At 31.1% G+C, this 14,075-nt stretch overlaps 1 protein-coding gene across 1 annotated transcript in view; it reads right to left on the bottom strand.

Annotated features, from left to right (window-relative positions):
- The window catches only part of LOC127718207 (alpha-1,6-mannosyl-glycoprotein 4-beta-N-acetylglucosaminyltransferase-like), a 31,290-nt gene extending 18,012 nt beyond the window's left edge, over nt 1-13,278 (bottom strand). Inside the window, exon 1 of the mRNA XM_052224178.1 lies at nt 13,246-13,278. The gene's annotated coding sequence lies outside the window, so the exon portion shown is untranslated. The remainder of the gene's footprint in view (nt 1-13,245) is intronic.
- Between the last annotated feature and the right edge of the window lie 797 nt (nt 13,279-14,075).

Raw genomic sequence — 14,075 nt, 5'->3', positions numbered from 1 at the left:
TATTTGGGTTTTCAATGGGAGTCTAAATTTTACATATTTAATGTGTTGTGTTTCGGTTTTGCTACAGCAGGTTTTATATTTTCAAAAGTCTTAAGAGAGGTTATAAAGCATTGAAGATCTAACAATATCAGGATCCTTATGTATCGTGACTACGGTTTAGGTGGTGCTGACAATTATGATGAATGCACTACGGTTAGCCATAGAATAAGGGCAGATTAAATCTATTTTGATTTCATTATTGCTGAGGAAAAGTGTAACTGGAAACCGGTCCAAGTGATAACTTTTTGGGGAATGGTATGGGCTACTTCTGAAGGTATAATTAGAATAACAAAAGAGAGAATTGACAGGATAATAAAATGTATATCCTGCATATGTAACAGGTTACCAGACAAACGTGTGATATCAGTACAACTATTATCTTCAGTTATTGGTCAGTTAATATCTACACAGGGTGTGTTGGGTACAATTGTAAGGTTAAGGGCTCGGTATGCTTATGACTGTGTTCAGGATAGAACATCATGGGATGCACCGGTCTGGGTTACATCAGAAGCAGAGGTAGAATTAGAGTTTTGGTTATCAAATATAGAAACGGTAGAAATGTTTGGTGTATGGGATGCACATGAAACAAACATGAGTTCTACTTGGAGAGAACTTGAGGCTGTTCATAAGGTTTTGAAAACTAATTTGCCTGCATTGAATCGTCAAAGTGTAAAAATACATACTGATAACAAAAATGTTGAAACTATTTTGAAGGTAGGTAGTAAAAAGACTCACTTGCAAGATATAAACATGGAAATTCAAAATGCATGTGAACAAAGCAATGTTTCGTTTTTTGCGAAATGGATACCGAGAGAAAATAATACACATGCAGACACTTTAAGTAGGTTGAACGATTGCGATGACTGGGGTGTACAAACATGGTTGTTTCGTATGCTTGATAGAGAATGGGGTCCTCATACATTAGATCGCTTAGCGTCTTCATATAACAAAAGATGTGATAACTTTAATTCCAAGTTTTGGTGTCATGGAACGAGCGGTGTTGATGCTTTCAAACAGCATTGGGATAAAGAAAATAACTGGTTAGTCCCACCACCTTCGTTAGTTACAGAAACAGTTAAAAAGATGTTAAAAGATAGAGCAGTTGGTACGCTAGTTATACCCAAATGGAAGTCGGCTCCTTTTTAACTCATAGAGGAAGGGGGCGAAACGGGATTTTTGGTATGATTAAACAAAATTTCAATTTCGTTGCTATGCGTGTTGAAGTTAAGGTGGTTTGATTATCATAGATTGCATTTCTGTTTTCCAGGAATAGGTTTGACAGAAAAAATCAAGGAAGATGTGAAAGATGCCGGCGTAGACGAGGAATCTGAACTTTTCAAGTATGCAGAACATATGTCCAGTTACATTGTGAACAGTAGAAGCGATAACACAGCAAAATCGTACTTTTATGCATTTAAACGTTAGGAAACATTCATTAAAAAAACATGGTTTTCAAGCTTTACCAACACAGCCGGTTCATATAGCTTTATACATAACTTATTTGCTTGACTCGGGTGCTACATTTAAAGTTAAATCAGATTATTCAATTTTGTATATAGAGAAGAGTAAGACCGACCAGTATCGTAATGGTAATGAGGTTTTAATTTCCAAGGGGGATACCGTTGCTTGTCCATATGAGATGTTTCTGAGATATGTAAATCTTTCAGGTGTCAATTTGGAATCAGATTTTTTCCTTTTTAGACCTTTTTTCCGTTCTAAAAGTATTTGTAACTTATATATAAAAACAAAAAGCTTAGTTATACTACAGCCAGAGAAAGCATTATTTCTAGACTAAAACTAGTTTCAAAAGACCTGAAACTTGGATTGCATTCAATGTGGTCAGGTGGGGCTACTGCTGCAGCAAATTCGGATGTCAATTATAGGGTATGGAAACGACACGGTCGTTGGAAAAGTGACAGTAGCAAGGATGGTTACGTTGTAGATTCAGTTGTAAAAAGGCTGCAAGTGACCAAGCATTTAGGGTTGTAAATATTTTTTGCTTTTCGTTCCGGTTCCCCCTGTATTTGTAAGTTTTCTAGCGTACGTGACGGGCTAGTCGGCAAAATTAATTTTGTATTTTATTTGTTTATTAATTATGGTAAACGTACATGGTGCACATGTAAGAAGGTTGTAGGTCTGTCAGTCGTTAATAGAGTGAATACATGAATTTTCCCGCGTTTCGGCTAGTAATAGCGGGAAAATGTCTGTATAAACGGTTTGTAAAAAAGGTATTGTCGAATCAGGATTTGTTTGTTATCAAAATTGATTACAGGTAAAAGGTATACATGTAAATGTATTTAATTTCTAGCCGTCCTTTGAAGCGTAAACATCAAAATTACATTTTGGATAATAAATTTAATATCGCAAAGTTGTATGCGTAGTGTAATTTTTATTTTCTGAATTTAAATTTTAAAATGTTATACAGATTATAAGCGTATATTTTGATTGGGAATGAAAGTTCATTATCCACGCAAGTTCTCGTGTTGTCCCTATGATACGATCTTTCGAAAGATATTTTTGCTAGAGAACACAGGTTTCCAGAGCTTTTATGACCATCAAATACTAAATGGTTTTATCTCTGTTTTTTCCTGAGCGTATCTTGGCCGTTGGTACGGGGAGGAACTTTCTTAGGTTATTTGTAAATGATCAGGGATTAATAAATGTATAGATGGTTACTCAAACAATGTTTGAAATATTTGTTATATATATGTTTGTATATCTATAATAAATTCCGGAGTCCAGCGTACTTGACGGGCTAGTCGGCAAAATTAATTTTGTATTTAATTTGTTTATTAATACTGGTTCTCTGTAACAATTTAAACTCTTATATAGGGAGTGTGGCATGCATGGTCATGGATTTTCTTCAAACTTCACACACTTACTAGTCTTGATGAAACAAACAAAAAATGGCAAAATTTTGGTTGCTAAGCATTTCGGTTGCCATAGCAACCGATGACCAGTTTTACCTCTTCTGAATATCTATGATTTTAAGCTGAAAAAGGCTATTTTCAACATAATTTTTCATAATAAATAATTAAGAGAATGAATATTGTTTTATGATTTTATTTTATATATGCATTTTATTCATGTAATTTAATAACTGATATTTTCATATTCCATTTCAATCACAATCACATATACCCCCCTTTTTATGTGGTTTGCATTAGGTAAAAAATACCCTTTTGAGGTCATTTTTGAATGCTCACCATAATTGTTTGCGGACACCTGAGTTAAAGTCAACCATGAATTCATAAATATCATAGTCTTATCTTATCAATAATGCAAAAAAGTAATGGGGAAGTATGTCTCAATATTTTGTTACCATGGATACAAAATGCTTAGTTTTCATTTTTTCAGAATTTTTTTTTTTTTGACAATTTTGAAAAAAAATGTTTAAAAACCTAATTCTGCAGTCAGAAAAATAAATAAATAAATATACAATATGTAGAAATTATTGTAATCATCAAAATTTTAAACATATTCATATATAACGGTATTATAGTTTTAACTGTGTTGCTATGGAAACAATTTCATTTCGATACACAAGTTTAAAACAATTCTGAAAAAAGTTTCAGTTAGTTTCTTCAATGTGCACAAAAGTAGGAAAACTAAAACACTAATTAAGTTTCACTGTATACACACATGTGTATATATAAATGATTTTGCTAGTATAGTTTTTATTGATAATGGTGTTACCACTTGAAGGAAACAAACACAATTTCTCTATTCTGGATAAAAGTGCTGATTATAAAGAAATTTCAGTCTGTTTTCATGATCATGAAAAATATACAAGAAAAACAATTACTCAATCTAGAAAAAAACAAATAAAATCATGTAAAAAATTACATATTAAATTGTACAATATTAGCCAGGTTTTCTTGTATTTGAGAAATATTAATAATAATCCAGCCATTATTAGTGATAGTGTTGCTATAGAAACAACAAATTACATGTATATGCATAAACTTGGAAAACGCTTGAAAATAGACTAAATCTCTCATACAAAAACTCTCTTCTGTAAGTTTTCAATTTAATGCAGTGTCAAAGAATGATGGCTTTTACAAGTCAGTCCATCAACGAGTATTCAAATGCTGTAGTGAAGATTAAAGATCAAAGTGCCACTTGGTGTTGACAGTTTGGAATTTTAGCTACTAGCTCCTAACTATTTATACATAATATTAAGAAGATACAATCAGAACATTGGCAGTTCAAGAAAGGCCAAGCTTAAAATTGTTTGTGTGAGGCACAGAAATAAATACTTATCACAAATGAAAATAATCAATATCGTTGGAGGGGGGGGGGGGGGAGGAGGGTAAGATTTTGTAAAGATGAAATGATCGATTAGTTATGGTTTGCTTTGTGTCCAGTGTCAAATATCTCATGCATATTTCAGAAGAGAACAAAATCAATAAATTTAATGGGAACATTGTTGGTCAGTGCTAGTCTACTGACCCAAAATTAATTAAAGGCAATAATTTGATACACTTCAACACAATAAAAGATAGAACAAAAAGAGTCAGACGTTGGTACTCTAAGTAAATGATAATTGACCATCTAACCTTTCTTTCTATAAAGGAAAAAATACCTATTTTAAGAGCTGTTTATTTTTCTTATTCATTATTAAACTCAATGTTGAAATGGCAAAGCATGCATAGCTATACATTTTGAATATTATTGTATTATTGGATGATGAGTATCTACATGAAGATCATTTTTGAGGTGAAGTTGAAAAAAATAGACAATTTCAAAAAGGTCCGGCAATATAGGTAGGCTAGCATGAAGGCGGACAATTTGAAATATCACTGGAAATCGGGACAAGGACAGAAATTTCAATAGGTCAACTTTGGTGCCCCTAAAAGAATTAACACAAGGGTTCTTTAGCAAACAAAGTGCGTAACCAACAAGGGCGGGTACTGTCGGCCGTTGACCCGATGGTCCCTGCTATCCATCCGACACATTTCGTGTTTGCCGTTCTGGCCGGGTAGGAATTTTCGAGATTTTCCAAAAAAGATTCGTTTCCCTACGAGTACCCGCGGAAAATCTGTCAGATGGTGGCTGCGGGTCTTAAAACGAGCAGTGGGGGGAAATATACCATCTGGACAATTTTCATATAACGGGTCCCACTGACTGCCTAAAGTGATGGTCCGCTACATTTATGCTTCAGTGATTCCATATATAATCAACCAAATATTTCCAATAAATAAGGAGGGGACGGGCCCTCAGGGCCCCTGGATCCACCTATGGTAGCAGTATCTTAATATTAGTATTAGGCATTGGATTATTGAAATTTGAGAAAATAACAATTATCTTAAGTTTATGGATTTTTAGCAGCAAATTAAAAAATATTGACCATAAATTATGATAACTCTTTACCGTGAAAGGGTAACTTTAAAAGAATTATATACATGTACATATAATTTGATTTTCACTGAACATGCTTAAAGCTAGCCCATTACAGAAAGATGTCTCTCAAAATTATTATATTGTCTTTCTTTTACTTTGAAACAGGACTCAATGTTTATAACATATAATACATGTGATTTTTTGTCCTTGACTTTTTGTCTGTGACTTTCTGTCCTATATTCTGACCGTTATCATGACTAGGAAAAATTACTTTATACCTATTTATATGTAATAGGCTTTGTATCAAATTTATAGAAACACTTAGATTGAACCATAAATTTAATCAAATAAGAAAATATAAAATGCTTTTCAAACATATTAGCAAACGATAAATGTATTGACTTTCGAGAACATTTGGCATACCTCAAGTTAAGTCGTTGAATATGTTTACTTATATTTTCTTAAAATATTTTAAACTACCAAGATATCGTGCATGCAGGGGCTCGGGCATACCTCAAGTAGTCCGTGAAATGTTTATTTTTTTATGAAAATATTTAAAACTACCAAGATATCCTACACAAGGCTCGGGCATGTCTTAAGTTGTACGTGGAAATAATTATTTACTGTTATGAAAATATAAAAAATAATTATATTGGATTCAACTTACATGTATTTTTGGCCTACTTCACATCTTTTGTGTGTTACTTCATATTTGTGATCAAACGTGTCAAATTATAACCGGTAATATACAACATAATTCACAACACAGTAAAATACAATATTCTACTCAATACCATAAAAGTTTAAATAACCTGGTGTCCGTCACAGTACCCTAAACTGTTTTTCCCAGTTTTTTTTTTATTATTTGATAAAGACTTTACCATTCAATCTTAATGGTTTTTTTATATAAATTTTAATCAAATCCTATAAGATATAAATAGGTATTAGGTAGTACAACGATCAGGACACAGTCAACGTTGGTCAGGTCAAGTTTTTTTTTACCCCAAAACATATATTTCCCCCCTTTTTTAATGATATAAAATAACACAGAAATTTTCATCGGTTAGGTCATTGCTGTTGTTGGTTAGGTCATTGTCAACGTTAGAAGGGTAAAGTTTTCGGAATGTTTCGGAATTTTTTATTATTTTTTTCTATATTTTTTCATATAGTTATATATTAAATGATCAAATTTTATTATATTACAAATTTAACATAAATCCTTTAAGAAATAAAAAAGTAATGAGCATTTTCATTTGGTCCTGTCATTGTCAGCGTTGTTCAGGTCACGTTTTATGAAGATTTAAAAGTTTTCTATATTTTTTCTTATATTTATGTATTAAATGGACTAAATTTATAGCAATTCAAATATGACAAAAATTTTAAGAAATAAAAAAGTTATTAGCATTTTCATTTTGGTCCAGTCATTAGTGTAACCCGTCAAAGGGAGATAATTCGTATTGTGAGGAATATTGCACAATGACCATTTTTTAGAAATTATTTTAAGATGTTTCTAAGTAGATTCCCCATAACTTTTTTTGATTTTTGATAATAACAAGGCTGAAATTAATTGTTTTTGTGTTTCTTTTTAATAGATGTAGCCGCATAATTTCACAACACTACACCAAATATTGTATTTTTCTCAAAATTCCCAACTTTCTCCGCTGTTACCATGGTAACCAACCAATATAGATATATATCGGTTGGCATTGTTTTTCTGACTAGGCAAATAGGATATACATATCAGCCAATTTCAGAAAGATCGGTGACTATGTGTGCCGAAAAAGTTTAAGTGGTTACAAAGAATGAGTATTAATTATGGTAAACGTACATGGTGTACATGTAAGAAGGGTGTAGGTCTGTCAGTCGTTAATAGAGTAAATACGAAATTTCGAAAATATCCACGCTATGATTTCGCGCCATTTGTCTTTTGACAGTTACTTGCTGTGTCAGACTGAAGTAACGTAAGTATATATTTTGAAAACATTTTGACAGTTTCGATTGATAAACATATACATTCCTTACTTTACAAGAGTGTTTGTTTGATTTGTGAACTAGTTGAATGATTATTAACTGTTTATATCCGACGACTTTCACAACTGTTCATTGAATTGAAATTCCTGTTCTTCGACATTTAAAACAAAATAATCTAAAACGAGAAGCTGATCAATTTCAAGCATTAATGGTATAAAATTTAGCCTTAGCATCAAAATAAACATGGACAGCAGGAGCGGATCCCAACCTTATGTCCCCATTCAAAAGCATTGATCGTCAAAAAAGGGGAGTTCCAACCCTGGAACACCCCTCCCCTCCCCTTTGAATCTCCCACAGGTCAGCTCAGCTGTGTAACATTATCAATGACAAGCATAACAAGGGAGCTGCCTGTCGTACCTAGACCATGTAGACTATTATATTAGTGTAATAGTCCAAGATCGGACGAATAGAACTTAACATTGTTTTATATGGAAAAAGAAAAGTATTTGCTATAAATGGTTATCAACATTTAATTTATACAACCAGAAGTCAAAGTTTTATCTTTATACACCAATCTCAAGTTGTTTTAACATGTTAAAGAAGGAGTTACCAAACAGTCAGCTGCCCCGCGCAATCGGTTCCTACTGTGACATATTAACATAAGCATAAGGACATATGAAATTTACTGGAAAGTGCACAAACTCGAAAGTTGTCCATTTTGATGTAAAAAAAAACAACACTTTGTTATGTAAAAGCGGCCCATGTGTCCCTTTCGGCATGAAAATTTCCCATTAAAAGATATGTTTTTCCTATACAATGTAACTGAATGCAAAGATGAATTCTGGTAGGAAAAAATATCATTGGTAAGACATTATTTTGTCATATCCCATATTTCTTCACAATTTCTGTTTCTGTCAGGTACATGTCTAAAACTGCAAAAACGGGTGTATTACATTTGCATAGATTTGGGGATTAACATATGTTACATTTGCACACAAAAAGTAATATCACATTTGTGCACTTTAACCTATAGTTCTACCTGTATACTTAGCAAGCTATTAAATACTCAAATCTTAATTGTCTAGGATTGTCAGTTTTACTATCAAAGGTTTGATGGTTCTTTCATGGCACTCCAACTTCCTACACCAATGTACATACATGTAGACCTCCAGGAAATAGCACAATAGTCACAATAGTGCTGAAAATGGCGTTAAAGACCAATCAATTAAAATATATATAATACTTTTCATGAATTTGTTTACCTACACTGACTTATTTTGCTTGTTAATCTAAATCTATAGGAAATTATGTGTTTTCAATACTCGTTGATTTTTAAATTTGTATGGGGAAAACAACAAACAATGATACACAGAAGAAGAAAAGGCTGTACAGTTTATTGACGAATTTAGCGTCACACCTAATTCTTTATAGTTTTTGAAATTTATGAATTTGCAGTGAAGTTGAACTTTACATCAATATGTTGACTATATTAAATGATCAGTCTGGAAGATAATCTCATTGGAGATCATACCACATCTCTTTATCTTTTAAATAGTGCACCTGAGATAAATTATGATTAATTATCAAATAATCTCAAAGGCCTTTAGTTTTCTCATTTAACATGTTTACACTGTTTCAAATTTTTCATGTTGGACATTTTATAACTGACTATATATATAATACTTTATGGGGGTTTTCATTGTTGAAGGTCGTACAGTGACTTTTAATTGCTTATAAAATATTTTTGCCATTTGAACTCTGGTGTATGGTTGTCTCATTGGCAATCATGCCACATCTCCTGATTTTCAAATAAATTAGAGCATAACTCATGGCATTAGTTTTCTCTTATGATAATTTCAGAATTTATTATGCTGTGCCTTTTATTCTCACCACACAATACGGTATGGGTTCTGGTCATTGTTGATTATTATACAGTGTCTTATAGTTGTTTAACAACCTCGGGTGGATAGTTTCTCATTTACAATCATACAACATCTCATTATCTACTATATCCATGTTTATTACCAGTTGGAGAATGCAGGACAGAAAGCCCTAGACAAAAGGGTACAGGAAACGTGATTATTAAGTATTTAAGTTTTGAGATAAATTTGTCTTTGATTTACCATTTATATGTTTTAAGTATATTTCGTATTTTCTTGAACAATTATATGTAAAACAACTTTGATATCTACTTATTTGTCCTAAAATTCATAATTACATTGTATCTTGAAAATAAGCTAATTAATACAATGTCAGTTTCAATATTAATTTTAAAATTAATATGTTCCTCAAAAATATTTTATATATAATATATAATAGAATAGAATAGAATAGAATAGAATATTTTTATTTCCCAAATTACATGATGTATTATATATTTATTGAAAATGAATTCATAACCATACAAAACTGAAATTAGAATAGGTAATAATCAGGATGTTCACATTGTATTTGTAATTATCAGAAATCAGAATATACATGTACATTCTATACATGGTACAGGTAATAAACAATTGTCAACAAAACAGTATATTGTCTTGAGGGGTGAATTTCAAAGGGTCATACATGTAGGTATCGCACACGACTATGAATTCCACAAATGTTAAATTGCACCACTTATCATGTACCTGCTCACGTAATTTTACTGGATATTCAAACCAATTTGAAAAAGAAGTATGAAGCAACATGCTATATTTTATTCTGTTAAGAAATGCATTTTTAAAGGTTATATTAGGTATTTATTTATCAACTTAAAAAATTAATTATTACAAAATGTAATGATGAAAGAAATTAAAACACAAATGTCATATGAAACCCAAGGTTTACTGATAAATTCTAGAAGGAAATTATAGCTTTTTTGGTTAGCCGACTTGAGGTAAAGTTTTCCCTTGAACATGTACTTGTACTAGGACAAAGGAGTATAGAAATGAGCAAAAAGAAACAAATTCGTATTTCCTATAGCTTCAGTATGCAATTTTAAATGTGAATATGTGCTATAGCCTAAATTGACCCTAAATTATTTTCAGGGTCTTACTTGGTCTAAGACCATTTTGTACTCATATGATATGCTATTTGTAATTTTTCTTTCCATGTAAAGTACATTAAATACATATGGAAGGATTATTTATAACAAAAAAACTACACAAAATTAAAATTGCTGGAAAATATTACATCTTCATGTAAGGCCCCACTGCATTCAAAAACCTCTATTTTCATTCACAGGCTCACATAAATTTGACTTTTGAATAATTGTAATAAATCTAATACATCAAATGAGTGCTCTTTTGCTTTTAATACATGATATATTAAATATTAGGGCGTTTAAAAAGTAAGTTTTTTTGCAATTTTTGAATTTTTAAAGCCCTAAATGTTGATAGTTGAAATTCTTTAATTTTAATGTCAAAAGCTACACAGTTATGTCCTTTGATTTTCGATGTGTACAAATATAGTCCCGAGTGTGGACACTGTGTTACTTTCTATTTTTTTTTTATACCCCTTCCAAATTAATTTCTTTATGTTTTATGCCTCAAATAGCAAGTAGGGGGATGAAATTACACTGTAAAAAAATTGGGTCATGAATTTTAAATTAAGTTGTGATTTGGTCCAGCTAAAAAAGGTTAACAATTAGTATTTCTGAAGCTGTCAAAAGAATTCAAGACCCCCTTAACATAAAATTGTCCATATTTCGAGTTAGAGCTGATGAAGTTTTCTATAATTTTGATATAATTTGTCCCAAAAAGTATAACACCACATTGTAAAAATATTCATGATATTGTTGAGAAAGCGCAGGTGGGATTTTTTTATTTTCATTTATTGTCTAAAAGAAATGCACTATGAAATAACTGTGTTCTCAAGTCATGCTTGAATGCTTTCTCCTATACCTAAATAAAAGTTGTTGTGATTTTGATTTTCTTGGAATATAATTTTAGAGTACTTACACAATACATATAAACTAAAGAAACATGTCAATCGCTTGGTAGTTGCAAGTTATGAAAGAGTGGATGAATTCATAATTTTGTGTATGTTATTCATTGTTTTTGGAAAAATGAATAGCTCAAACAGCATTGTACAGTAGTACTACCATGAAGTGGTGTTGGGATTAAACTGGACAAGAATCAAATAGTGCATTGAATAAATAGCAAACTAATAATTTGTTAGAAAGATCATACAACTGGATAGCTGTTAATACCTTGGATAATTATTCATTTGAAATAGCAATGGAATGACAAGTTTTTATATATTCAGTGAATATTTATATTATAGTACATGGTCACCAAACTGGCTTTTTATTCTGGTCAAGCATATTAACAATACTTCAAAGTATCATTTTATTTATATGACCATTGATCACAGCTGCTTTTGCTATTAAACAAAATTTAGACAACAATAATAATTCAATTACATGTACATGTTATTATATTCTTGATATTGTAGTCTTGTATAATATAAAATAAGGAGATGTGATATGATTGCAAGTGAGATAACTATCAACCAGAGACCAAATGAGATAGATGTTACATGTAGCAACTTAATGTCGTCACTGTACAGTCTTCAAGGATGAGTAAAACTGATACTGCATATATATAGCAAACTATTAAAGGACAGACATAAAAAAAACATAAAACAATTCAAAATTGAAACCCAACAGCCTAGTTTATGTACAATATGTATGAAAAACAAATGTGAAGTTGCAACGAACAACAACCGCTGAAAATTTGCCTACCAAATTTAAGTAAGGGTGATTGTAAGTTAGATTCTTATTCTAGACATAAAATCAGTATTTGCTACTCCTCAGTATACATGACAAAGCACATAGCATTCAGGAAAAGAGTCAAATGTCTTTCAGCAAACTCTTTCTTTTTGAGGTAGCATGCTTAAAATCTAGATAAACCTAGATCAGGGTACTACAAATTAAAGCAAGTTTCTTACATACATGTATAAAATGGTGTCCTTAATAGGCATAGTGTTTTCCATTGATGTAAAGCCACCTTCATTCATTGGAACAGAAATAAAACGTGAATACCTGTGTTAAAAGAGGTCACCAGCTGGGGCCGAAGTCACATATTGTTCATTAAAGGCTATGATTCAATACCAGTAATTCATAGATGGTAATAGTATGTCCCATTATTTGACTGGATTGAAGAAGTCCAAAACTTTTTTGTAGTCTGGATGGGAGCTCCTTGAACATGTTAATTTCTGTATTCTTTAAAAGAGGGACGAAAGATACCAGAGGGACAGTCAAACTCATAGATCGAAAACAAACAACTGACAAAGCCATGGCCAAAAATAAAAAGACAAACAGACAAATTATAGTACAGATGACACAACATAGAAAACTAAAGACTAAGCTGATTTACAAAAAATACAAACAAAGATTTCTAATTTCGGTTGATTGTTTTTATTTCAACAATGATATTTTATGGGAGGTGTTTTCAAATTACTTATTCAATATCTGTTTAGTTCCAACGATAAAAGAGTTTGTAAATGAAATATTCAATACATATAGAAAAAACAAGTGATTTTTTGCACAAGTAGTTACTTTTCTAGAAGGAAAATTTAGATGAATACAAAAGAAATGAAGATTAAGCACGTACGTTTGTCAACACCAGTCATTTGTATAGTACAACACATATATAATAGCCTTTTTATTTCAATTTAACGTATACAATAGAGGAGGATATTTTGTATTCCGGTATTTGCCTCCGTCTATCTGTTTGTGTGTTTTTTTTGCTTTAAGTTTAGATAAGAAACAGACAATCCTAGTCAAATAAAATAAAATAGTTCTACTACTTAGACCACTCAGCTACCGAATCCCCTCACACTTGGTAAAAATCTATCAAAAATAGCAGAAGTCATTTCTCCAAATGAATTATATAAGAATATATATCTTACCTGTTGCCTGATAGAACATTTATTTCTAAATTCCAATATATGAATATGGTTGTCTTTCACTAAATAAACTGCAAATAATTACAAAATGTTATTTTTAAAGTCAATAATTAAACAAACGGATTCAAATTTCACTCAATTAAACATTTCATTATATGTCAACTTATCTAATAGTTTACATTTCACTGATGCTTTGATTTCTTTTTATCGTTATTTTCATAATTACATAATATTATTTCTAGTCAAACAAGTGCGTGATGTATTTGAATCTTATTAGTTAATATGAAACATGATGTCTGAACTCGAGGATGACGGTTATTGATACAGATTACCTTTGAAATTATTAATTTCTGACTTTGTTCTTGTAACTAATTATATCATATATTCAGAGCTTGACAATTTATAATTTTGAAATATATTAAAAAGTACTTACAAAATTTTGTCTATTAGTTTAGAAAAAACTACAATTGGAATATCCATCACGTTATCTTTTAGTTTTTTAAAATGGCAAAATCTATTTGACCTGGAATACTTACAGTTTACAATTTTTTTCTGTAACATGAACATTCTGAATTTTTTTTTCTTCTTTGCAGATCGATGTAAAAAGTAAAATGACAAAAATATCGAACTCCAAGTGAAATTGAAAACGGAAACTCCTTTATAAAATGGCAAAATCAAAAGCTCAAACACATCTAAAAGAGGGACGAAAGATACCAGAGGGACAGTCAAACTCATTGATCGAAAACAAACTGACAACGTCATGGCCAAAAATAAAAAGACAAACAGACAAATAATAGTACAGATGACATAACATAGAAAACTAAAGACTAAGC

Source organism: Mytilus californianus, unplaced genomic scaffold (genome assembly GCF_021869535.1).
Source record: "Mytilus californianus isolate M0D057914Y unplaced genomic scaffold, xbMytCali1.0.p SCAF_10, whole genome shotgun sequence".
Lineage (NCBI taxonomy): Eukaryota > Metazoa > Mollusca > Bivalvia > Mytilida > Mytilidae > Mytilus > Mytilus californianus.
This window is presented reverse-complemented; position numbering and strand designations above follow the sequence as displayed.